Source organism: Wolffia australiana, chromosome 4 (genome assembly GCF_029677425.1).
Source record: "Wolffia australiana isolate 7733 chromosome 4, ASM2967742v1".
Taxonomy (NCBI): Eukaryota; Viridiplantae; Streptophyta; class Magnoliopsida; order Alismatales; family Araceae; genus Wolffia; species Wolffia australiana.
Genome location: NC_135838.1, coordinates 10,122,747 through 10,149,890, shown reverse-complemented (window position 1 = coordinate 10,149,890; position 27,144 = coordinate 10,122,747). Strand labels below are relative to the sequence as shown.

Sequence of the window (27,144 nt, the reverse complement as noted above, 5' to 3'; positions counted from 1 at the left end):
CCCGCTGAGGACAGACCGATTATCGAAAACGTGGCACACAATGAAAGGATTAAGAAAATTATTGAAGAAGATGGTCAGCCCCAATGGAAAGGTTTGGTAGAGCAAGTTCTCCGTTGTGTTATGAGCATATTGGATGGCTAATACAACACCCTTAGGAATGTCACCAGATAGGTTAATCTCTGGAAAAGCTTGCCATCTTCCATTTGAAATAGAGCTTAGAGCTTTATGGGCTATTAAGAAACTTATTCTCTTTATTAACAATGCAGGTAAATAATGTCTTTTTCGTTAAGGATAAAAGCTCTCCTGTGAATATGTTGATCATGGAACGCCTTCATTTTGCCCTATAGATTATTGAGTTTTCATCTGCTTCACTCTACAACTCCTCTGTTTTATGTAGCAACAAAATATGCTGTTCAGCTGCATCGTCTAGAAGGTGATTAAGTTTATTGATATTCTATAAAGCCCTATGGCCTATTTCAAAGGGGAGATGACAAACATTTCCCAAGAGTAACCTCTATAGATTCATTCTTAAGGGTGTTTTATATGCTGTCCCATATCCCTATCACAGCCAACAACTTACTTTACCACTCCTTTCCAAAAATTAAGCTTTAATGGTATTTTGAACACAATGCTTTAATGTGTGTTTTGATGAATGTTCAAAGTGATGCATGCCTCAATGTAGGTTAGTGATAAAGCACAACAGGGCCTTAGTTAAGTAGTTGACTGACTGTATGCGAAGATAAAATAGGAGTGTTCGATATATTAAAATGTTACTTAGTTTTGCCATACACTAAACAAGTCAACCAGTGTATTTAGGAATTTTAATTTTATCAGAATGAAGATAACCATAGCTTTTACTGCTGTTCATATATTTGTGTTAATTTATCTTCATTTGGTTTGTTGAATAACTTGTTCAAAATCTTAACTACTACCTTCGAATATTTAAAGCTGAATTTATTGACAATTTAGTGAAAATAATTTACACCAAGATACTATTATCCAATGGTAATATCTTTATTTAAATGTTATGTTAAACATATCTAAAAGTGTAATACTATTTTAAATCTTAGGTCCTTGGCACAATGGCTAGTATTTGCTCTTAACTCTAAAAAAATATTTTGAATTGGTGGCAAAGTTGTAAATATAAAACATCAAAATTAAAATGATTACTATTTTATATTGCTTAATGATAATCAATGAATATGACTGTTGGACTTTTGACAGATTACCATTATGCCCCTTTTGGATTCCCAAGTCCATATATGCAGTTTTGAGCCTTGATTTCCAACCCTCTCCTCCTTGGCCTTCGAAAATCGCAGTCCAAAAGCTAGCGAGATCTTTTAAATCCAGGAGCAATTTTCAAGCAGTTTTTGAGCATTGTTTCGAGAGATCATGTGGTGCTAACATCAATCCAAGTCCATAGAACTTGAAATTGGGATTTTTTCTGTAGGGTATTTCAATATTCAAGAAAAGAAGGCTGGGATCCAAACTTCACACATCTTCGACCCTGTGATAAGTTTATAATTTTTAGCATAATTTTCATACTGATTTTGAGCTTTTTGTGAACACATACCTTTTTCCTAACATCATAAAAATGAAATAAGTTTGAATTGCAACATTTGGTTAGGTTTGGAAATAGTTAAAGGGGCTTTGAAGTTGGACATGCAGGAATCAAGCAGTAAACTAAAGACATTGAAAGATTGATCTTCTCGAGATTTCTCTGTTTTTTTTTCTTTAATACTTGGTAAGAGCTACGATTTGTGCGAAATTGTGTTATAAAACCGTTAGAGGTAGAATTATTGCATTTGGTGCAGGATTGAAAAAGATGTTGGAATTGTAAGCATGAAAGGTCAAACGCAAACTTACAACTTTATCCAAACAAACGCGTGGAGGAGAAAATGACTAAAGAACGGACGACCACAAACAAGGAGGTATTCTGGAAGGGAAGCCATAGTTAGATATATGAATCTTAAACTCTGAATAAATAAAATACTGACATAAAGGTTTTCTTGTTAAAATACTTAAAATTGATCATTGTCTTGAATACTATTTTGAGTAGCGATCAGTACTAAGTGCTGTTGAGGAGAATACATTATTCAGAAATATACTTTTATTGTTAGATGTTTCAGATCACTAAAATCAAGGCTTTGAGGGCCATAAGAAGAACAAATTTGGGGCCAAGTTGAAGTAGATCAAGCAACGTCATTCCGCAAAAGCATTTGAGGGTTGATGACGATAAAGCTTCATCGACTTTTTTATTTTCTTGGTATCCTTGTTCAGCCCTATTTACAAGTGATTTTCTTGGGGGGCATTCACACAAAATTGGTTAGGGCACATCATCACCTCGGGGTGGATATCCTTGAACAGCATTAAGGATTAGCGTCAGCTGTCTAAAAAAGTAATTGGGTATTTCACTTCCTCTACCTCATTTTTTAAGTAGAAACATCCTAAGTTAATTAAAATAAAAATAAAATATAAATATAGAACCTAATTCACACCCCCCCCATTAGGTTGTTCATTGGCCAGCTAAACTAACAAGTGGTATCAGAGCTTACCTAGACTTGGAGCCATAATTGGTGTCTAGGAGGAAATCCTGTGGCTTGGGATAGTAACTTTAAACCTCCTTTGTTTGATGGAACAAACTTCTAGTATTGGAAGTACAAGATGTGAACGTTTCTTATGTGGATCAGTGTTACACTATGGAAAATAGCGTGTGATGGGTTAGGAGCAGACTTTGATAAGGTTGATAAAATGGAGTTATCTCTTAATTATAGAGCCATGAATATTATCTTATGTTGCATTGACCCATCTGAGCATGAGAAGCTCTCATCTCTTATCACAGCAAAGCAGACGTGGGATAAATTATGCACCGTCCATGAAGGTACATCAAGGGTAAAGCAAACTAGTCTGTCTATTATAATCACTGAGTTTGAGCTTTTCAGGATGAATGAAGGGGACATGATTAAGGCAATGATGGGGCGCCTTGACAAGCTCCTAAACTCCATGAGGTCATAGGGTAAGACATTTACAGATCTTTATATTAATCAAAAAGTCTCGAGTTCTCTTTCAGATTAAGGGAACATGAAGGTGAGCACAATTGAAGAATCAAAGGGCTTGAATGAAACACTCGTCGAGGAGCTTGTGGGCTCTCTCATCACACATGAGATGAACAAATAGAGAAAGAAGGAATTAGAGGCACGTGACCAACCGACTCCAAGTTAAAGGAAGGAGGAGAAGATAAAGGATATAGCTTTGAAGAGAAATTAACAGTCCACAATTAACAAGAGCAAATTCCCATGCTCTCTCACAAGCTCGGACGTCTCATAAAGAAGAGAGGCAAGCAGTTAGCGTTTGAAAAGGTAAAAACTTGTTTTAATTGCAAGAAAAAGGGGCACTTCATATCTGAATGGCCTGAAATGGAGAAGAGAGAAGAAAGGAGAGGTAAAATAAAGGATGGAGGCCACAAACAAAGAATATTTGAGGATAAGAAGAAGAGGAGAGCCTTTCAAGCAAGATGGAGCGAAGAAGATGAAAAACATGCACCAAATGGGAAGGAGCCTGGATCTGAGAGTGAAGATGCTGATGACTGCCACATGGCAAAATCAGCCGAAAGTGCTTTTACTTATGAATCATATTCTAAAGTTGATTTAATGGATCATGAAGAATCAAAGACATATTTAGATGATGCTTAAAGAAAAATATGCAGATGTTAAAAAAAAAGTTGAATGAATGATGAACAAAAAGAGAAGATGGGAAATTATTGAATTGTTTACAAATAAGGTAGCTCGTTTAGAAAAAGAAAATGCTGGACCAAGAGACAAACTTGATACATGTCCATCCCTTAAAGTAGTTGACAGCAAAGCTGATCGCAACATCAAATTTGATAAATTAGAATTGGACTATAGTAGATTACTGAAGGATAATGATACATTAGGAAAACAAATAGGTTGCCTTAATAAATAAAACCACAAGTTGACTAAAGAACTAGAAGAACTTAGAATCTCCCATATAACAGATAGAACCGAGAGTGATGACTTAAGAAAGAAATTAGAAAAGTATGCAGATAGCTCAAAGATCCTCAACATGATGCTGAGATCTTAAAGACCATCATTCATTAAAGAAGGGCTAGTATACGAACCTTCCTACAAGGGTAGGACAGATAAGACAATGACAGCCGTGAAGAAGGCGGACGAGGAAATAATCTTAACCCCTACTCCAAAGAAGAAGATAACATAAACATCAATACTGATGGATGAGAAAAAGAAGAACAAGACACTTGAGAATATAGACCTGACATTCAAGAAGACCTGAGCTCAAGAGAGAAGACCTAGTAGGTCATATCCTATTCATGAAAGTTTATTGATAGAGAATAAAACGGATACGTATGTTTCTTATCCATGTGAGGATATGCATTCATATCCACAAACTCATTTTCCGAGAGATGTGACCCCATATGGACATTGCTATGGTCATATGTTGAGACAACACTTTGCACATGGCTATTCTTGTAGATATCTTTCTCCCAGGAATTATCCTGGCATGTATCACCATCTCCTTACATCCATTCAGACATATATGTTCCCTCCTAGACATACCATACATAGGAAATATGATATGGAACTCAATCTTCACCGTGTCTATACAACTACACCTAGCCCACTTCCTAGGATGACATGGGTTAGGAAATTGACCTAGATTTATTTCAGGTCAGTCACGGTCAAAGAGGAGTTGGTACTTAGATAGTGGTTGCTCAAGACACATGACTGGTGACTTGTCGTGGCCGACATGCCTGAGAAGCACAGAAGGAGGGAAAGTAACTTTTGGGGACAACAAATGTGGGCAGATTCTAGGTACGAGAGAGTGAGTTTGAATCACGACGTTTTGATCTGGAATGTCTTCTATGCGGAAAGGCTTCATCATAATTAAATTAGCATAAACCAATTGTGTGATAGCAATAGACGAGTTGAATTCACTAAGGTCACATGTAATGTCCTTGATTCCACTAGAAGAGAATTATTGTTTAGTTGAAAGCGATTACAAAATACTTCTGTTATAGATATAGACGCAATCTGTAGAGAAGGCATCTGCCTTAGGGCGAGAGGCAACGAGAGCCTTATCTACCTATGGCATAGGCGTCTAGGTCATATAGGGTATCATCAGCTAAGGAAGTTGATTATCAAAGGGATAGTTAGAGACCTACCAAATAAGTTTGAAGACATTGAGAAAGTGTGCTCAACATGTCTTAAGAGCAGACAAGTGAAATAAAGTTTCCTTCAATGCTAAGAGACCGCTTGAGTTGCTACACATGGACCTATTTGGGCTAAACCAGACGCCAAGCGTGATTGGAAAATTATATTGCCTAGTCATAGTGGATGACTATTCAAAATATACTTGCATATATTTTCTGGCATATAAGAATGAAGCATTTGAAAATTTCATAAAATTTCCAAATAGAATTCAAAATGAATTGGTTTATAAGATTAACATGATTAGAAGTGACCATGGGAGAGAATTTGCGAATATGTTATATACTGATTTTTGTGATGAGAAGGAGATCACACATCAATTCGCAGTCCCAAGAACTTCCCAACAGAATCGGGTGGTTGAAAGGAAGTTTCGATGTTTGATTCAAATGTCGAGGACTCTACTCGAAGAAGTCCCTCTGGGCAGAAGCCGTGAGCACGGCCTGTTACACTCAGAACAGGGTGCTGATTAGACCTCGTATGAAGAAGGCTCCATATGAGTTATCAAAAGGTAAGAAACCCATACTCGGATACATTCGACCATTCAGACTTAAATGCTACATCTTGAATATCGATAGAAAGGACCTAGGAAAATTTAATCCATTTAGTCATGAGGGGGTTTCAGTCAGATACTCAGAGATATCAAGAGCCTATGGAATGTATAACATGGGTTCAAGAAATGTTGAAGAATCAATTCATGTTAAATTTGTGGAATTTAAAGAGGGCGAAGAAGATGATGTGATTGATGGTGTAGAAGATAATGATAAGAATGAGAGGAGATGAGGATAATTGAAGAGATTAGTGAGAGAGAAAGAATTACAGATTTTATAGAACCTGATGATTAGGACAAAGTAGTAGATCAAGAGATGATTGAACTTAGAATGAAACTAAGAAAAATCAGACTAAGGACCACCCACAAGAGAACATTCTTCTCAATCCTCTTGATCTAATCAGAACTTGATCCACCACTAGAGACAATGCAGGTGTAGTCTTTACATCTTCAATTGAGCCAAAGAAAGTGGACGTGGCTCTAAATGATCCGGATTTGGAAATGCTATGCACGAGGAGTTAGCCCTATTCGAAAGGAATAAGGTCTGGGAGCTAGTACCAATACCCAAGGGAATGAATGTCATATGCACTAAGTATGTGTTTAAGAATAAGTTGAATGAAAAAGGAGAAATCAGTAGAAATAAGGAAAGGGCTGTTGCTCCAGGGTATTTCCAAATCAATGAAGTCGATTATGGGGAGACTTATACTCAGTTGCAAGACGTGATGCCATTGGGATATTATTGGCCTTTGCGTGTGCCAATAATTTTAAACTATTCCAAATGGATGTAAAGAGTGGGCCCTAAAGGAAGTATATGTGAAGCAACCACCAGGTTTTAAAGATCTAGAGAAACCTGACTAGGTCCTAAAGATACGTAAAGCCCTCTATGGTCTCAAGCAAGCACCTACAACCTGGTATGAGAAGTTGAGTATATACTTAACCTCGCATGCCTAAAAGAGAGGTAGCGTAGATACTACACTCTTTATTAAGAAAGACGGAAAGGACTTGATATTAGTCCAAATCTACGTTGATGATATTATATTTGGATCCACGAATCTAAACTTATGCGAAGCATTCTCATAGCTTATGCAAAATGAATTCTAGATGTGTTTTATGGGGGAAGTAAGAAAAATGGCATATTTATATGCTGAGAGAAGTACACAAAGAAACTTTTGAAAATGTCAAGCCAAAGGCACTCCCATGAGTCCAAGCTCTAAGGTGGCCATAAATATCATTGGTCAACGTATCAACCAACGAATGTACAGAAGGATGATTGGATCCCTTGATGTCAGACGTCATCTAGGACTTCATCCAATCGACACCAAGTATGATGGCTTGGTGCCGATAAAGGATGGTGGTATCGAACATGGACGGTGTCGTCCTCCAATGGAAGAAACCCTAAGTGGGTTATGTAATTACGATGCAATGCGAGATGCACCTAGATTTCGTACGTGCAAGAGCCGACTAGCGAAGAGTGCCGTATTTCGAGCTTGGCGGAGTCACCTGGTGACGGTAGTGGTAACCTCCTGACCCTCTTCAGAGGGATGAAGATGACCATGGCGCCGAATGGAATCAATCCGTAGGGGCCCACGCATGACGGGCGGGCTCAGCCTGTACTAGTAAGACACTCAAAATGATCACGGATATCCATTTTCTTGGATATCTGGATACCGGATATCGGCTGCTATAGTGCCAATATCTAATACCAGCATCCGTCGTGATATCGGCATCCGTCTCCGTCTCAAGGGGACAGACATCGGTACCGGATATCGGATGTGGATATCGAAAAGCGATATCCACATCGAATTATATTCAAAATAATATTATTTATCATATATCTCACATTTCGCATAGATAATGTGGGCACGGGAGTACCAGAAGAGCTTTCTATTTGATCATTCATCTCATTTGTTCTATACAAGCGAGTATTTTTAATTTCTTCCATATGGGATAAAAGGATTTGGGTTTTGTTTTAAACTCCAAATCCCTTTACGCCATATGGAAGGAAATATAAATATGTGTCCCTAGTTATTGTACGGCATACTCATTAAATAATAAATTAATTTATATGTACAATGCCCTTAAAATACAGTGATAATTGATATAGATATTATTTTAACAATAAAAATTTATCGCCCTCATTTTCTAATATCTTCGGTGTGGGATAACGGGATTCTAAGTTTGCTCTAAACTTCGAATCCTCTTATCCCATATCGATGAAAATAAAAATTTTAAACTCTATATATTAACTCAGATTCGAATAAAATAAAGCCATTTGATCCGGATATTGGTTCTGATATCAGGATATCGAAAACTGATATCCGGCATCAGGTATTCGTCTCCGACATCCGGATGCTGCCGGTATCCGATACGCTGTTCGTCTTCCCCCCCCCCCCCCCCCCTGATATCTGATACCGATATCCGTCTACCCCCTCCGAGACGGATATCGGTCGATATCCGATATCGGATATCTTGCACTGTCCCATTTTTGCCCGGATATTGGATATCGGTTGTCCGATACCAGATATCGGACAGATATCAGTTGGGCAATCCCTATACCATTCACCACCATTTCTGCTTCTTCAGATGACCAGTGAAGATTGCGAAAACCGTAGCCTTTTCATGCAACTTGGCAGTGAAGCTTCACCTCCGTCCTGTTGTCACCGGCTTTCGGCCGGTAGTGTTCCCGTGGCCGTTCTAGACAGAATGCCACCTTCATGGCGTGCTTCAAACTCGTGATTCATCTTTAATACCCAAGTCTTTAGAAGGTATGGAAGCCGGTCACCGTTCACACTTCAGAATATTTGAAAGCCTGCAGTTGTCATCTGACCGCCACAAATCCGAAAGACAATTTCAATCTAAATAATTGGAAAATAATATAAGACACTGGGATTTCAATCTAAATATTTGAAAAATCACATAAGAAAACCACCTATTACGGTTATGTAACTGACCCAGTTTATACACGTATATAGAACCACATAAAAAAAGATTGCGGCCTTTATACACTCCTAATAAAACCACGTTATATGGGATAAAAAAATTCAATAATAATGATTTATATACTAGAGATTGTGTGTACGCCCACATTGAAATCCAACAAGGGCTGTTCAAGTGGACCAGAAACAAGAACACCGACAAAAAAAAAGGAATAGTTCTCCGCCCCTGCATCTTATCCCTCACCTTGGTTAGTGATATTGCAGACGGTCTCACTCGCACTGGTCTCTTTAGATGTCGCTTTCTGACTCCATTATTCCTTGCGAATCATGTACTTATATAGTTAGTCATGGAATAAATGAGTGAAAATAGGTGGAGATACATAAATCGAACCGGCATCGTAAAAAATGGGAGAAGTCTATTAAGGATGCAGCAATGAGCATATTGCAAAAAAATATTTGTACACACGGGATAGAGTACGAGAGGCTGAAATAGGAAGATAGAGTAAATAAGGGGGGAGATGCCCGCACGAGGTAGAGGACAAGAGTGGTTGATGTATAGATTTTTAGATGGTCCCACTAAAATAGGTCCAATCAATCGGACCTATTTCAGTGGGACCAATGACACTATCGAACCGATAGGAATTCGATCTAGATATTTTATATACTGATATTCAGTAATAGAAATCCATCGACACTCTACTAGAAGTTCTCCCATGAATTTAAACAGTTATGAGAACTCTCTCTCAGTTTCGCTTGCTTTTTCTCTATCATGCTCGCTCGCTCCATCGTTCTAACTATCTCGCTCTCTCTCTTGTTTTCTTGCTTTCTCTCTCTCTCTCGCTCGCTCTGCCTTTTCTACCCTCCATCTCTCTTGCGCGTTTCTATTTGATTTGACCTAGTACGCATAGTTATTTTTTAATTCCTCGACCAGTTCAATGAAATCCGATCCAAGCCGGGCTGTTGGAATCGAATTGGATCAGCTTCTCTAGTCGGAACTTTGGGTCGTATTAGTTTTCTCGATGGGAACCGAACAGACCCGAATGGAGCGTCAGTCGATTTCATGCCCGAACGTCCGAGGTTCCGATTTAGTCGAGGAGATCGAAAACCGTTAGTCTAAAAGAACAAATGAGTGAACAAGTAGCAGAAATCAGGGTAAAGGCAAGTGACAGGATAAGCGAGGAGCGCGGAGATATGTCGTTGCAGCGAATATCGGAACTCCGTTGTTGACAGTTCAGAGAAGAGGACATCTAAATAGATTTCGGAAAGGAACTTAATCGAGGATTCTCCTCGGAACAGAGCAAATAAGAGAGAGAGAAAGAAAGAAAGAGAAACGGAGAGAGAGAGTAAGAGGAGTACAATGGCATCGACGAGCTCACCCTGCGCGGCGTGCAAGTTTCTGAGGAGAAAGTGCGTGACGGGGTGCGTGTTTGCACCATAATTCCCGCAGGAAAAGATGGACAAATTTGTCATGGCGCACCGGGTGTTCGACGCCAGCAACGTGCCCAAGATTTTGAGCAAAATTGCACCGGAAAACGGGCTAGATGCCGTTGAATCCCTATGGAATGAGGCGAAGATCCACACAAAGGACCCCGTCCTCGGCTGCTCCGGCTGCATTCGAGCTCTCCAGGGTGAACTTTTGTCGATCTATCAAAAAATTGGGGTCGTGCAAGCGGAGATCAACGCCATACTCAACCCTGAAAGTGCACCGGCCCCGCCTCCTCGCACCACGCGTGTCCCGACGTCCCTCTACGCAGCATGGGGCGTCATACAAGAGATGGGCTTCCCGCCCCTTAACCCGGGTTCAAGCGACAGTCTTCCTGCGCTCACTGGTATCCTGAAAAAGCAAGACTCTCCCGCTACCATGGACGCCAGCATTCTACAAAACGATCCAACGGACGAGGATAGCTTGACTTATTTCAACGATTCTGCTTTCGTGGTGGCCGAAGTTCCGCACAACAGTCCGCCACCGACTAATGGCATCAGATGCAACAGGATCCTGCTAACACGATCGCCATCGCTGGCGAGAACCATCCAACGGAGGCTATGAATGACAGATACGGCAGCGATCTTCTTACCATGCTGGCCAGTTTCTCATAAAACTATCAAACGGTGGATGATGTCGTGAAATACATCGTTGATCCGGCGGCCACGGACGCTGGTATGCCCGAAGACCATCCAATGACGCCAGATGCATTGATATATACCGACGATCCTGATCTGATGGTCCCCAGCGTTCTCCAGAATCATCCGATGTCGAGTGATGTCCTGAGATACAACGACGATCCAAATGCCACGTTCGTCAGCGTTCAGCACAATCATCCGCAACCAACTGATGGCGTCAGATACAATGGCGATGCCACTACGATGGTCAACAACGTTCTGTATAATCCTCCTCATTAAGCCTTCGCTGCCGTAGTCGAACAGTAAATACTTGAATGCAAGCTATTTGATCTCTAGCTTTTCGTTAATGGCTTGCTAATTTTCTGGGTAGATACACTTATGTCAGGTTAGAAATTTGATCCTAAATATAATTGCGGCTCCCTCTCTTAGCTTTAAGGAGTATAATAACTTCCCTTGATGTGTCCTGCATTGTTCCCGATGCCGGAGAAAGTCATAATTGAAGACTCATAATTTAGAGAAGGTGTTTTTTTGTAAATACAACAAATCTTATAGCGTGGATCAGAAATTTATTTAAAAATTTGATTGTAAAGTTTATTTGTAAAAACGCCTATAAATGTCCAAATTTGCATGATGTGCGTTTGACGAATAGTTGTAGAGTTATTCCGTTTCTACAGTCTCTGTCATACTTCTCTTTTATTAGTGCGAAAATGTAAGAAGAGAGCCGTGTTCTCCGAGAAGCGGTACTATGGCAACAGAGAGCTCGAGCAACCTGCAAGTAGACATGATCGTTCTGTTCTGTTCGTTTCAAATGAACAAAAAATTCGCACAAACAAACCACATAGGGGGCCGTTCGTTGTGCTGTTCTTTTGTGTGCAAAATTAGAACAGATAATCGAACAAATTCGCAAAATTTGCACAATTCACATAATATGCACAAATTCGTACAACCCGAAAAATTCGCACAAATTCGCACAATCCGAACAATGCGCCCAAAAGGAACAAATTCCCACGAAAACGATCAACTTCGCACATAGGAACAAATTTGGACAAAATGACCAAATCCGCATAAAACAAACAAATTCACACAAAATGAACATAATTCACACATAATACCTAAACTACACATAGTTAATTCTATCAGAAATTGCATAAAATTACGCAGAGTTTGAAAAAAAATTGGTCTGCATTTACCAAATTATAATAAACTAAAAACATTCTGAGTTATTACACAGTATACCGGTATATATAATAGGGGGGTTAATTATTTAGATGGAGAGGTTATAAGGGTTTGGTTGTTATCGTCATGAAATAGTTTACTAAATATTATGATGTTGGCAAATTCTAGAAGATGATAAGTGCAGGAAGACATTTTAATTAATATAATTACAAGATGAATGGAAATTTTAGTAGTAAAGATATTATATATTTTTGAAGTACGAGAAAATTTAACAAACTGACCTGTTACGAGGGTAAAATTAATCAGATATTCAACCATGAAAGTAAGAGAGTAAAACTCTGAAAAATGCAATTTTCACGCTATGTGTCGTCTTCCACCAATGCAACACCTCTGTACCAAAAGCTGGGGGGCCATCGCGGGCCATCGCGGGCCATCGCGGGCCATCGCATATACATGGAGCTCCTCAATAGGCTCAACTCTTTGTGGTATTTTTGACAGATCTAGTAGTTCTTCTAGCTCCCTTTGTATGAAATGACTCACCGTTGATAGTGCAGATGGTTCGGTGGGTCGACTCAGAACATTGTTGGATATAGAATGGGACTTCATGATATTGCGAACGGTAGATAGAACATCATTCTTAGTCTGTGGATCAATCAAACGAAACTTCGTGGATGGGTCGAGTAGAAAGGCAATAGTGAAAGCCTCATTTCGTGTCAATAAAGACACCTATTTTTCTAACTTCACTCGCATGGCAGAACATACACTAGATAAGGAGTTCCTTTGCCTAGCAGACTGTTAAGTTGAAATTTAAGCTCTCGTTTATCGTGGTGTATTTCAACTTAGACAATAACTCACTATTGTTTGTTTACTTAACTCTACAGAGCTGCTTTTGGTGAGTCCAAGATCGAACACAAGGAGGGGGGTCTTGTACTTAGACTAGAAACTTGTTTGCGCAACCACAAGTTTGATTGAAACATGCATCTTCGTTGACTATTTGAAATGATAAAACTGAACTAGATTTACAAAGACATTGCAAGAAAAGATCACTCTCACATTAAGGAATTTTAAACAGAAAGTATTTGATATTTGACTTAGAGATCGTAGTGATTGGTTCGACACAAGAATTAGATGAGTTCGAATGCCCAGGTACCTCTTCTACCTCGTCAACGATGCTCCTTTTCCTAGCTCTTCCTTCACGGCTCCACATCTAACGCCTGGAGCTTGGCGAGTTAGCAATGTGAAATCAAGCTGGTGAGGAAGGATCTCTACACAAGGGGGCGAGGTCCTTTCTGTTCTCTACCCTCCGCTTTCGCCTGCCGACGCCTCCTACACGACGATAGTCCCTCCGTCTTCCCTCCTTCCCCTTTTCTTATTTTCTTTTCCCACCTTTCTTCTCTTGCCCCCTTTTCCATCGTTTGCTTTTTTTTCTTCTAAAAACAGCCGTCGGATCTTCTTCCGCCAGCTCAGGCTGCCTTCTTTTCCATGTGCTTCTCATGTCACCATGTTGACTTAATCCCCTTTGCTGACTCTTTTGTTCTGGTTAAGCAGGCTGCTTGTGAGCTTTCTACTCCACTCCTCCACCTGAGAACCTGTTTTCTTCTGCTCAAGCAACCAGGAACCTTGCAAAGTAGCACACTAAACTCTCATATTGGAATAAAATGACAGAAACTCCAATTATTTTTTATAAATGTAGCTTAACTAAACCCTCATATTGGATTATTTATGTCTTAAATCCTGCATATTTCCATGCTATCACAGACATACCGTGTCCCACAGGAAGCATGGAGGGGTTTCTTACTCTCACTCTAATACACTCAAGGTGCCTCCTTAGTCCCTTAATAATGACTATGCCCTCATTTGACGTCGGCGACTTGCTCTGAATAGTGGCAAAAGTACCGTCCTAGAGTGGTTTGAGTAAGTCGATTAATGTTTCCAATAGGTCCCATTCTGCGTGAAGTAAAGAACGTGTGCGAAGAATGTTTGACATCATCATGTGGACAACTAGTCTTTTCTCAATGCACCCGCATAGCATTTTGAAAGCTGACCTCCACCTTGTAGGGCAATTTATACAGAGCCTCTTCGTGTTTGACATATTTAGTTGTTGGTAATAGGAGAAATATTTTGCCTCTTTCTTCGATGATCCTCGTATAGCGACGACCACCTCTCTTAGGCGCCAAACAACATCCCCCAAGGAAATTATAGAAGGTTCTGAGACTTCCGCATCTAACACGTTGTCAAGGTTTGTGAGGCGCCTCAGGCCATGTTATCAAGGTTCGTCAATAAAGCTTGCCTCAAGCCCATCATCGATGACGTGAAGCGCCTTCAGTTCGGCCTGCATAATTAAGGAGATCATGCGCGCAATACACAACACATGTCTCTTTGCTGTAAAACGGGGGTTCATCGCGCGCAACTCTCGTTCTAATGTCGCCATCATTGTTGCATTATTCAAAGCATTGTCTGTCATATCTGTGCCGAGCTTTGCGCTGAACTTAAAGTTGGCCAGAACCTCCAACACAATCTCGCTCAAGCACCCGCCATTATGCGAGCCCTCCAACTGACATATAGCGAGGGCACATTCACACATTTTCTATTTTGTATCTACCCAATGATCGGTGAGTCCTTAAATGAGATTCGATTGGCAGAAGTCCAACAATCTAGAGTAATGGCAACTTTATCGACACTCTCCAATCGGTGGCGAATAATAATCTTTAACTTAGTGTAAAGCTTGAAGCCTTTTCCTTCTCAGCCTTTGTAGATGGAATCGATATCTCCTCTTATGCGATGTATCGCAGTAGTCGTATGAAGTATTATTTACATACAATATTCCATGGTACGGCTAACTGACAAATGAAGCGTACGAGCTCTTCTTTTGTCGTCTCTGACGCGCGACCACAAAAGTACACTTTTTCTGTACTTTGTCAGTCAAAGATAGTCGCACATAAATTGCATGTGAAAACCCTAGGCGCCACCTCTGGGAAGTGTATACGCGCAGTGCATTCTTTCTTACTCTTTCTCCTCTTTTGGTTTTGGCCAACACTCCCCTCTGAGGATGCAGAGCTCTCAGAGGAAGTATACGTATGGGATCGAGGTGTACTAGCTATCTTAAACTACAATTTCATCCTGAATTGCGAGAAAGATAAATAAATCCATTGGGAGACAAAGATAGGGAGAAATCAGCAGAAACATTTCCAAATATTATCTGATCCAATTGTATGCAACATAGTATGAATACATTGGTCTATCGAAAAAATTATTATTTCATAGACCTAACACAAATACCATGATTTTGAAAATTTAATTATGGGGATTACAACCATTCCTTCCCAATACGACTCACACATTAGTACTGATTGACTTCACGACAGCAATACAACCAAAAATTTACGTTGTCATACAAAAATGGTGAAAACCACATAGATAAGAGGAAATTATTTGGAAACACCAAGCCAAATCAGTACACACTAACATCAGATTCAACAATAAAAACTTACCCAAAACTAAGCAACTCCAATTCTGGATGACTTCAAAAATGCTCCCAATGCTCCTCGCCCGAATCCACGCCAGAATAGTGAACCTTCCGGATGCCAACGAAAACCATGTAGAGAGAGTAAGAGTTTCCATACCACACGAAAAAATGCGTAGTTAGAGAATTGGAGATAAGGCTGGAGAGGGAGAGGATGTATGTTAAGAAAGAATAATAGGGAGAGGGAGAGGATGAGTGATTGAGAGAGGGGGAGACAAAGCATTGCAGAAGTAGAGAGATCGTGAGAGGGAGAGACATAGAAATGGAGAGGGAGAGGGAGAGGAAGAGTGATTGAAGAAAGGGGAGACAGAAATTTGGAGAAAAAGAAGAAGATGGAGAGGAGCGACATAGAAATGGAGAAGGATAGAGGGAGGACGAGTGATTGAGAGAGGGGGAAACAAAGCATTGCAGAAATAGAGAGACCATAAGATGGAGAGACATAGATATAGAGAGGGAGAGGGAAAGGGAGGGGGAGAGGAAGAGTGAATTATAGTGGGGGAATAGAGAGTTGGAGAATAATAGAGACCGTGAGAGGGAGAGACATAGAAATAGAGGGGGAGAGGGACAGGAAGAGTGGTTGAGAGAAAGGGAGACAGAGAATTAGGGAAAAAGAAGAAGATGGAGAGAGAGAGATATAGAAATGAAGTGGGAGAGGGATAGAATGGGTGATTGAGAAGGGGGAGGGGAGAGTATTTCAGAAGAAGAGAAACCGTGAGAGGGGGAGACATAAAAATGGAGAGGGAGAAGGAGAGGGACAAGAAGAGTGAATGAGAGATGGGGGGACAGAATTGGAGAACAATAGAGACCGTTAGAGGAAGAGACATTGACGAGGGAGAGGAAGAGGGATGTGGGAGTTGAAAAAATGGAGAAGAATAGGGAGAAGGAGAGAGGGAGGAAGAGTCAGTGAAAGAAAGAAGAAGAAGGAGAGGGAGAGGGAGAGAACGAGAGAGTTCGTACCTTGTAGAGGGTGATCCGATAGCTGGAACAACAAGCACGGGGGGACTGAGAGAGCGATAGTTGACGACGAACGGAGGGAGCAGTCGAGAAGGGAGATGGTAAGAACGAACGAACCGGAGAGGGGTAGGTGCGAAGTGTGGTTCATTTTAGACTTTGTTCTGTTCGGAAATCCGAACAGAACGCATAAATTGCTCAGATTCGCACAAAGCAAACTGAACGACCATGCCTACCTGCAGGTGAGGTTCGTTTCTGAATCGTGGAAGTATGGCCAAATAAGGAGCAGAGGATGCTGTAGGAGGAAACGTAAGGTCTTTCATCAATGATATTTTTTCTTTGCTTTCTCGCACTCTGTCCTCTCTTTCTTCCCATTTCTCAGTCTCGTTATAGCCCTCTCACTCCATTTATCTTCCACACCAACTTTCTCTTTCTCTCCAACTCTAAAACTTTGACTCATTGAGTCTACCCCTCGACCTTCGAATCACTTTCTATCCCCTTCCATCACTCTCTCCCTTTATCGCTCTCACCACCTTCCTTTATAGCACTCTCAATGTTTCTCTCATTATCTCATTCTCTCCCTCAGTAACTCTCACTCTCTCACTCTTTCGCACGCTCTCTCACGCTCCTTCTGCCACTCGCTTCCTTTCTGCCTCTAAATCACCTCAGATAGATATTTCTTTCACCCTATCATTAACTAGTTATCTCTTCCGCTCACACTCTTCTACTATCTGATTCTATCATTATCTTCCTTTCCCTCCCTCGTACACTTCCTTTCTTTGGTGCTCTTCATTTCTATTTCTCTCCGTTCTTACCCTACATCTCTCTCATTCACACCCGGTCTTACTCTCATTCTCCCACTCTTACTCTCTTACTAGTTCTTTCCTACCTTATGATGGGTTTTTCTCACTCTCTCTCTAACTCCTATGTTCTTCCTACCCCGCAATAGCCCTCGCTCACTCTCACTCTCATTCTCACTCCATGTTCTCCCTGCCACATGATCTTACTATCTCCCTCGTTCACTCATTCATTTTATTCTCACTCTTGTTATGTCTATCTCCCCCTCTCTCCCTCTCACTCCAATTGTTCCCCTTTCTCGCTCTCATGTTTTCTACCTCTCACTCTGCCGTTATGTTCCATTATCACTCCCTCATTTTATCCCATTTCACTTTCTTATACTCTCATTTCCTCTCTCGCTCGCTGTGTCATTAGGTCCCTTTTTGGCTCCCTCTTTTTCACCCCTGATAACTCTATCAGTGTCTTGTTATCTCCTACTTCATCTAACTCATCCTATATATAATTCTTTGCCTTTCTCACGCTCTTATTATATTCCCCTCCAACTCTCTCAGTTTATCATTCTCTCACACACTCGCTCGCCCCCTCTAACTCTCGTACATTTTCGTCCTGTCACACTATCTCGCTCCCTTGTTCTCCCCTACCAAATACTAAGCTCTTCATCGGCCATTCTCTGCATCGCTCGCTCTCTCATTGTCTCCCTCTTTAACCCTCGCATACATCCAGTATCTCACTATCTCATTCGCTTTCTCTGCTTCGCTCACAACCTCACTTCTTCACTTCCATATTCTCATACTCTCTCTGATTCCGCATTTTTATCTCTTCATACACTCAATTTTATCCCTCCGACTCCCTCATTGGTTCACTATCTACTTCTCTAATTCGTTCACAATGTTACCCTTGAATTCTATACCTTGCTCACTGTCACACACTTTTTAACACTTACTTTCCATCTTCCGATTGCCCTCACACAACTGGCTTCGCTCTCTCATGCTTCCTGGCATTTTTTTCCTTTCAGCCTTGTAAATAGGACCTACTTCAACCTAATGTACTTAGGTAAAGACCAGGTACTATCTAATTTTACTTAACTTCATGACATTTAACTTGAGCTATAAACTTCATTTGCTGACAGTATTCAATGATTAATATTAAAAGGTTGATTTAAATATGAAGGGCACTGAGCTTTATCAAAATAGAAACCATTACCCGCGTTGGAGTATTGCTCCAAAACTGGTAATTCGAATGATAAACACAAACTATTGCAAAAAAAGAGGGGCGTTGGTGAAACTCTACAAGACTGGTAGTAGAATGAACGTGTCAATGCGGGAAAAAAGTTTTAATATTAAACTTCACATAGTGTAAAAATTCATAGTGTTTTCAATCTTGTATTTTTGTACTTTTTCCAAGGAGCCAAATTTTTACAGGTAAAACTGCTAATGGATTAAACGACAAATGTTGGTAGTAAATATAGTACAACCATGCAGTGTCTTTGTTCAATCCAGACTTAACCAACAGTATTTGTTAAAGATTCCACTTATGTACTCTAAAACTAGTATTTGATAAGCACGCGGTCCATCAACAGAGAGGGATAAATATAATTTTAGAATTTTCCATAAATGTTGGAACAAATGAAGCGAGTTGAAGATGTATAAATCAAATGTATCCAGTACTTGGGATTTTGGGATAAATTGTATAACTTTTTGTCCATAGTATCCCATGACTAGGAAACTTTGAGGGACACACATCAGAACTACTGATCATTGGATTTGGATATCAGCATAATTCACTGAGTCATTATATGCATCGAACCCAAACTACCAACTCACTCGCGTCTTCGTATTAATGTTTACGCTCGCTCACTCGCGTCCGAATCCTCATATATTCACCGCTTCCGCGCCTCATTTATCATTCTAATCCTAAGCGTCTTTGTCCTGTCAGGCATTGTTCAAGCGAAGCCGTCTTAGTGCTTTCTCTAATGCTAATCCCTTTTTTTGTGGGACCCGTAACAACACCGGCTCCGAACATCAGCAATATTGGCCCAATAAGGCAATACATTTACTCGCTCATGCGTGCACAACGTGCAGTAGCAAAAATGGGTCTAAAACTCAGTAAGTACGTTTCAAAAACCACCTGCGAATCAGAATAGTTATAATGTTCAGATGACCTTTGGTAAATCATGAGAGTATGGTTAGCGTTACAACTAATACATCTCTATCAGCTTCTTCATGAAGAACCAGTTGAACCTACTAGTAAGTTTCTTATTGACAAGCTCTAGTTGATGTCACGTGTTTTTCTCATCCTAGCATGTTTTACCGTCCCTGATAAGTTTGATCATGTGGTTTTACCCAAGTTTGATTGTGCTGTTTTATTTATTTTTATGCAATAAAACTTATAAATCTGCTTTCTTAAACGTACACAATAGGGAGCATCTGTTCCCAATATACGAACTGATTTCATTGTTATACAACAATGCAATGGAATGCCTAATCAATACAAAAAGGATGTAAAAAGAGGGAGGGAGCCCAGGCTATCTTACACTTCTCCACAATATCAGAATCTTAATCATTAATAAAATGATGAGAATGGTTGTGCTTCTCATGACTTGATCCTCCTAAAATAATCAGTAATTAAGTAAAGAAATGGCGGGAAATAAAAACTGCCCCTTTTTAATCATGATTATCTCTTGGAGGAAGACAGAGCCTAAAGATAAACTTAATGAAAATGATGAATAAGATATAGGTAACAAAACATTCAATCTAAATGTGCTCATAGCAGTCATAGATGACTTATCTTTTATTTTTTTATTGCACTCTCGGACCAAGGTCATGATCTTCACGTAGTAGCTCTTCCCCAATAATCTAATTTTTTTCCCTTACACAGCATTTTGGAAACAAACAAGTGGGATGAAGAAACTCATCAGATAAACTCACGAACTGTACAAAATTTGACTTTAAAACCTTCTTCTCTCATATCTGGTCAACCCGTGTTCAGGCATGTTTGAAGTAGTTTTTCCACCTTTCTGATAGTATGTACACAAATTCCACGAACGAATGGAATTAGCAACAAAAGAATCTAATAATTTCCCTAGTATGTGCACTTTGCGGGTTAAATGTTAACTTTGGGTGGTCAGAAAGTTATGAAGTTTTATGATGAAGTTAAGAAATGAGTCTTGAGGCTTGAGACAAAATTTCAGACCAAAAGAAGCTATGAACAAGAAGATGCATTCTAATTAGTGGACCACACTCAGCCGATAGGATTGTTGTGAAAGAGCATGAAGAAAACATTCTTGAAGGTCCTTGGAGGCCATCAAGATGAACAAGACACCTAAGGGGGGCTCTAGTTGATAGTTATCTGATAGTGGAGAGGCCACGGTCGAGGATTCATGAGCTGGAATTCATCCATCCATGCATTCCAGCTCGAATCCATGGGCTGTGGATGATTTGTAACTAACTCTAACCATCTTGTTATTTTCCCTCCAAATTCAACCTGGAGGGAAAGAATATGGTTTGTTTGGGTTTGATAACCTAGAATGAGGCCTGAAGAACTCAATCTTGGATGTTCATCTATGATCCAACCATCAAGAATGGTCGAAACAAACACATGTATCCCTTTAAAAGGGCCCCCCTCACACTCCTTGAGTGTATCCAAGAACTTAGTATTGTTCTGTTCTATTTTCTTCCTTGCTGAGCTTGTTCCTGGTCGACCTTGATCCTGAAGCTGGAAGGAGTCATCTAGGAGCGTCCTTGATCTTGAAGCCAGTTGGTAGGGAGTTGAAGAAATCCTCTTGGGTGTAATAAAAAGGTTTTTTTCTTCTTCTCATGCTACCTCCCCCAGAGTTTTCCTATGCTTATTGTATCCACTTAAACTTATATATAACGTCTTAAGCTTTCCAACACCTACTCACACGTGTCAAAATAATATATGGAACTCCACATATCATCATTTTGTTGAACCGCACGTGAGAGTACCTCTGCCAGCGCAAATAGCGGTGGAGCATGAAAGCCGAGCACACAAGTTGCACTTCCAACCACAGGTTCAGCGGCGGAGAGCTTACGATTACACGTGATATCTCTCTCTCTCTCAACTTGTTGGGAATGGTTCCCGAATAAAGTTAACTCAGTTTGGTAATGGTTCAGACACCTCTCTTCATCCGGTTCAACGACTTTGAACTGGACAAGGGAATACAACCAAATTAACTTCAGAATTTTTATCTCCCTTTAGAGACAACACAAAGTTCTTAAAAAAAAATCTAAAAATCACATAATGTCTATGCTTTGCACAGAAAATTTACCACACATAGTAAAAGTATATTGATATTTTTTTCGTTGAAAATAAACCATCTAAATAACTAAAATTAATGGAAGTTAAAATTCTTATTCTAATTCCCCCTAATTAGCTACCCAGCTCAGTAAGCGATAGACCCTTACTAAGTACTAGAAGTAAGCTGATAAAATTGTTGATGGGTTCCTTACTAACCTTAAAGTTGACCTAGTTAGAGATATATTCATCATGAACTTGAACCCTTAGTTTGGTCCAATCAACTTGTTTACCATTACTTGCAAATAAACATAATTCAAAAAGGTCCCCTACAAGTGACTCATGCCGCATCACCCCCTTGCCATATCTATTTGTAATGGTATGTGTTAGTTACCCTAAATTACCCGTACTAGGAGTAACAAAATGTTAAACCATCAACTGAGTTTGTTCTACACTTCTCCACCCCCACCCAAGTGTTTCGAGGAATGGTATCTACAACAAGATATGATAGAGACTGGTAAAGGTGGGTGTTCACTCATTTGGCCTTCATCAAATATCACAGCTCAAATCATGACGATGTTTGTTGCTTTATGATCAGAGAGAATTATATGATGGAAATACATGTGCTCACCAAACCAATCACACATTCCACATTTTATTCGATGTTCATTGATTTAACATATTCATTATAGTGTTGTGTGATTTTCATAACGAAGTCCATGTTTACATGATCAGACTTGGTGAATTATGAATTATGATAAGTAGTTTTTAAGCATGTGTTGTAAACATTCCTATTGCAAGGATACACGACGAGGACATTAAAATATCCGAATGGAATAACATTATATAGCCTCGTTCATATGGTGAGTATGGCTAGTCCCATAGTTATTAGTTTTCAGACATTAAGTACAGAAGGTGGGTGCTCTTTAGTGAAAAAGAGTTGACTGAATTGATACGTACGAACTCCTCAAATATATTATATTGAATTATCAATCAGGTTGATTCACGTCACGATTGTGCAAGTGACATTTAGACCTGAGACACCAAAGACGTCTTGTGGACGGATAGTTGTACTGTGACTATGAACAACAAGCCTCCAAAAACAGTCTTAGTTTGGTAAATTAAGAAGTTCGAGAATACGATTGAGCGGTCAAGACGTGATTGTCCACCCTAGCTATATCAGGTTACGGCTTAACGTGGATCATAGAATGAAGTCCTTGGCCAAGGGAGAAAAGTATTAGAGAAGAGTTCAGAGATAATTTCTGATTGCATTAGTACTAACTTAGATGAACGAGTAGGGTTTAATGGTTGACCATACCCTAAGTCGTCCAAGGACCATGCATTCATGAAAACTGATGACGAACATGTTCCATGAAGTCAGTTGATACACACTCCTTTTTATCCTCTACAACACGATGTTGGAATCTACACCTATCAATTGAGTTAAATCGATCCAACAATAATTAGTCGATGTGATAATATATTTAATTAAATTGTAAGTCCGATAAAGGTAAATGGGCCACTGGTGAACTATACATAGTCCAAGCAGGTCACACGCCAATTTTCTTTTGGACGTCAAAAAATACACCTGCGTTTTGGGGGTTTTGATGAAAAATACCAGCTTAGTATAAATAAAGGGAAGCCACTGAATGGAATTCATCAAGGTCAGAATGGATTAGGGGGACCTTCACCTTATTCTCCCTTCTCCCCAACACCCCTTTCCATGCCCGACACGATCGGAATGGCGTAATGAGGACTACAGGGAATGTGGCTCGTCAGCGATAATGGGGCTCGCCAATGAGAAGAAGGAGATTCCCCTTGCCAAGGATTACAGGGATATTTCTAGAGGCTGCACATTTGAGCACTTTGACTCTTCTCACTCCGGGATCCAAGAAATCACGAATGTGATACGTGCAAAGGTACTTCATTTCGTGGTTTTATCGATGTCCTTCGATTGTGTTATTGTCTGATGCTGCAGAATACTTTAATTTATTCATCCACATCATAGCCTGTATAACACAACGTTAAGTCATTTGGCTTCACCTCTATACTCCGAAACAATGCACCTCTTGGACTTGGAATCAATAGTTTATTTCCCATTGCCAAGAATGAGTTCACAACATTAGACACGAAAACATTCCCAAAGTGAAGTAATTGTTATGCTTGAGACTTAATACCTCATTCATCTCCTTCCCATCAAGTGTTGAATTATATAATCTATCATCAAATGAACCTTCATAAACACCAAAACTCCTTGAACAATATAACATTCATTCTCAAATGCACTCTTCCCTTAGTATAAGTGCGAGTCATGGATTCGGAAACACCATTCTTCGAAAGATTATTCTTCCTCTTTAAAGAGACGCCTGATGAAGGCCACTTACCAAGTTTATTTTTTTATTGCTGTAATTTACTTTTCCTGAAACCCAATAAATATATAATTATAGAAAACTCAATCTAATATGCATAGTACGAGTGAGGTCATCTCCCCAAGTATAGGGCTTTACAGAAACATTTAATGTTTGAGTTACCGCTAAGAAAAATGCAAGATAAGATATATAACACGAGGAAATGGTTGTATAATAGAGTAATAGATCGATAAGACAATGCAAAAAGGAAAAATACTACATAAGTGACACTAGAGAATAATAAACATTTTAACAAATAGGTAAGTGCTCTAATGAAACTCAGAATTATAATTATCTTATCTAATGATAGTAAGATATGCAATGCAAAATACTTTATTTTATAAGGTAGCAGAGTATTTTAAGAAAAATATAGTTATTAATTTGGAAGTGAATGATTCGGTGTCTGTAATAGAAAATTAATAGTTAAGCAGTAAAAAATTAAACTTACCAAGTTTAATTTTTTATTGCTGTAATTTACTGTTCCCGAAACTCAATAAATATATAATTATAGAAAAATCAATCTCATATGCATAGTAAGAGTGAGGTCATCTCCACAAGTGTTGGGCTGTACAGAAAGATATAATGCTTGAGTTACCATTAAGAAAATGCAAGATGAGATACATAACACGAGGAAATGGTTGTATAATAGATTAATAAATGGATAAGACAACGCAAGAAGGGAAAATACTTCATAAGTGACAATAGATAATAATAAATACTTTAACTAATAGGTAAATGCTATAATGAAACTCATAAACATAATTTTCTTATGTAAGGATAGTAAGATATGTAATGTAGAATACTTTAGTTTATAAGGTAGCAAAGTATTTTTAAGAAAAAATATAATTATTCATTTGGAAGTGAAAGTTTCGGTGCGTGTAATAGATTAGCAGTAAAGGAACAACTATTACTGAGATCAATCTTTAATACCGGTTTTTATTCTATTTGGATATCAGCTGAAGAATATATTAAGAAATGGGATAGGAATTATTAGGAATAATAATTAGATATTACTTAATGGTGTATATTAATGAAGTAGTTAAAGGTGCACATACATGATAATTGTTTGCAAAACAGCAAGATGGTTAGACAATGTATTTTTGTTTTCTAGAAAAAGAAGTAATTATATATATAGAGAAGATTAAGAAAATAAAATGGGCTAATAGATATTTATTAATCAGTGATTTATTCACGCTTTTATTACATATGATTGATAAACAGGTTACATACATCTCAGAAGTGATTTCCTGGTATTTTTTTGAAAAAATGCCTAAAAGACGGCCATTCATTAAAATAAGATAAAATCCAATGACAACTAAGATATTTTAGTTAAATATATAACTTCACGAAGGTTAAATATATATATATTTATAACCCGTTTGGAGACTTTATATGCATTTTCTCAATCTTGGAATGAAAGAAGTGAGTATAAAATTAAGAAATATAATTTCTATGATTTTTATGGATTTTAAATTAATTCATATTAGTTCACAATTTCTGAATTGAATCAGAAACACAAAAAAAACTTAAAATAGGTTAGACGCTTTTTCATAAATTGGGTTCACACTAGAAATTGGGAATAAATTTTTTAAGTTTTATTAACTCTAACTAACACCAAAAGACGGTAGAAATATTTGAAATGAGAGTTGGATACAGTTTAGAACTGTTTTCGACCTTAAAGATTCCAAGTTTTATTATATTATTTTTAGGGATTTCTGTAATTTGTATCTTGGGATTTAGAAACAGATCAAAAAATAACTAAATGCCTTTTCTTCATATCGTCGACAGCGGCGGCGAACCGGGTGAGTCGGCGGTCCTTGTGTGGCCCATAAATGTCTGGCCTTAGTGGGTTACGCAACTAAGATTCAGCCATAGTAGTATAAGTGGAGATTGGGCCAAATGGGCTTGACCCAATATGTAAGGACTTAGTCAATTTGGCTAAGTCCAAAACACTCCACTTTTTTTCCCTCGATGATGGAGTTCCACCTATATTTTTTTATTTCAAAGAAAAAATAAATTATGATCTCGAGAGAGACTTTAATGGATTTTGGAGGGAGAAAAATAACTAAAATGAACATATGGAGAGAGAGAATTGAAGAGAATGTTAAATTAAATTTAGATAGAATTTGAATCTGAAAATAATAAGAGGATGATATTGGGATATGTATGAAGGTGTACTTAGAAATATGAAATGATCATATAGATAGAAAGTTGGGAAAATGAGTGTTTAGAGTGAGAATATGATGAGTTTTAAGGGCAAATGGGTGGATGATGATGTGGAAATGGAAATCTACATTCATAAAACCTCAATGCAAGTCTGGGAAGCCCTCAATGCTTTCTCTCACGTCCAAATACTTATATTTTGCTATGATCAGCCAACTTTCAATGGAAACAAGAAAATAATTTGAATGAAAACTTCAACAAACTTACATTACACAGGTTAAACACATTAAACTATGAAATTTGCCTTGTCATGGTGGCCAGTCACTTGCTAGAGCACACACATAGTGAGGGAAAGTAGGAAGAAAATATTATTTATAGATCATAATAAGGAAGAAAATACTAACTTTTGCTATTTTTTAGCCACTATGCCTCTTTTTTCCATTGGTTGAGAGGTTTGCCTTGTCAATTCAGACTTGTTTATCTTGTAAGGCGTTTAAGGACTCAACAGGTAGGACAGGGCATGACCCCAGCCCCTCTAATTTATCTTCTAAAATCCCACGACACCGTTTAATCATTTTAATGCAATTGGAAAATCACTAAGCTCCAAAAAGATATACGATTTTCTAATTATTATACCTTCTAATCTGTGCAGATTTCTGCTATTTGTATAAATTAAATACTCCTCACTAATCAACTTTATTGGCTTCATAGAAGCCAATAAAGTTAATCAAATTAATCATACTGTTAACAAGTTGGAATTTTTAGGCACTGCATAAATATTGGTTCATTCAAATAATAACACCGTAATTAATACAATAAATATATTGAAAATATATCAAATTTTGGAAATACATGTGCGTTTATCGTGTTTTCACCCTAGCCATATGTTTTTTTATTATACAGGATCTAGCAGATGTGATTAAGTTGCAGCCATAAATCTCGACGAGTTATTATAAACCCCGTTCCCTACAACAATAGCTGATGGGGGGACTATCTCGCAAGCGACACAAAAAAATTCCAT

General features: G+C 38.8%; 2 long non-coding RNA genes across 2 annotated transcripts; both read right to left on the bottom strand.

Moving 5' to 3' along the window:
* Nucleotides 1-8,293: 8,293 nt before the first annotated feature.
* Nucleotides 8,294-11,294, bottom strand: LOC144702610 (uncharacterized). The gene is made up of 3 exons (XR_013581279.1): nt 10,086-11,294; nt 8,974-9,046; nt 8,294-8,615 (listed from the first exon to the last, which is right to left on the bottom strand). It is a non-coding gene; the product is annotated as an uncharacterized LOC144702610 (long non-coding RNA).
* Nucleotides 11,295-11,419: 125 nt separating this feature from the next.
* LOC144702633 (uncharacterized) lies at nt 11,420-16,674 on the bottom strand. The gene is made up of 3 exons (XR_013581299.1): nt 16,507-16,674; nt 15,518-15,600; nt 11,420-11,619 (listed from the first exon to the last, which is right to left on the bottom strand). It is a non-coding gene; the product is annotated as an uncharacterized LOC144702633 (long non-coding RNA).
* Nucleotides 16,675-27,144: the final 10,470 nt, after the last annotated feature.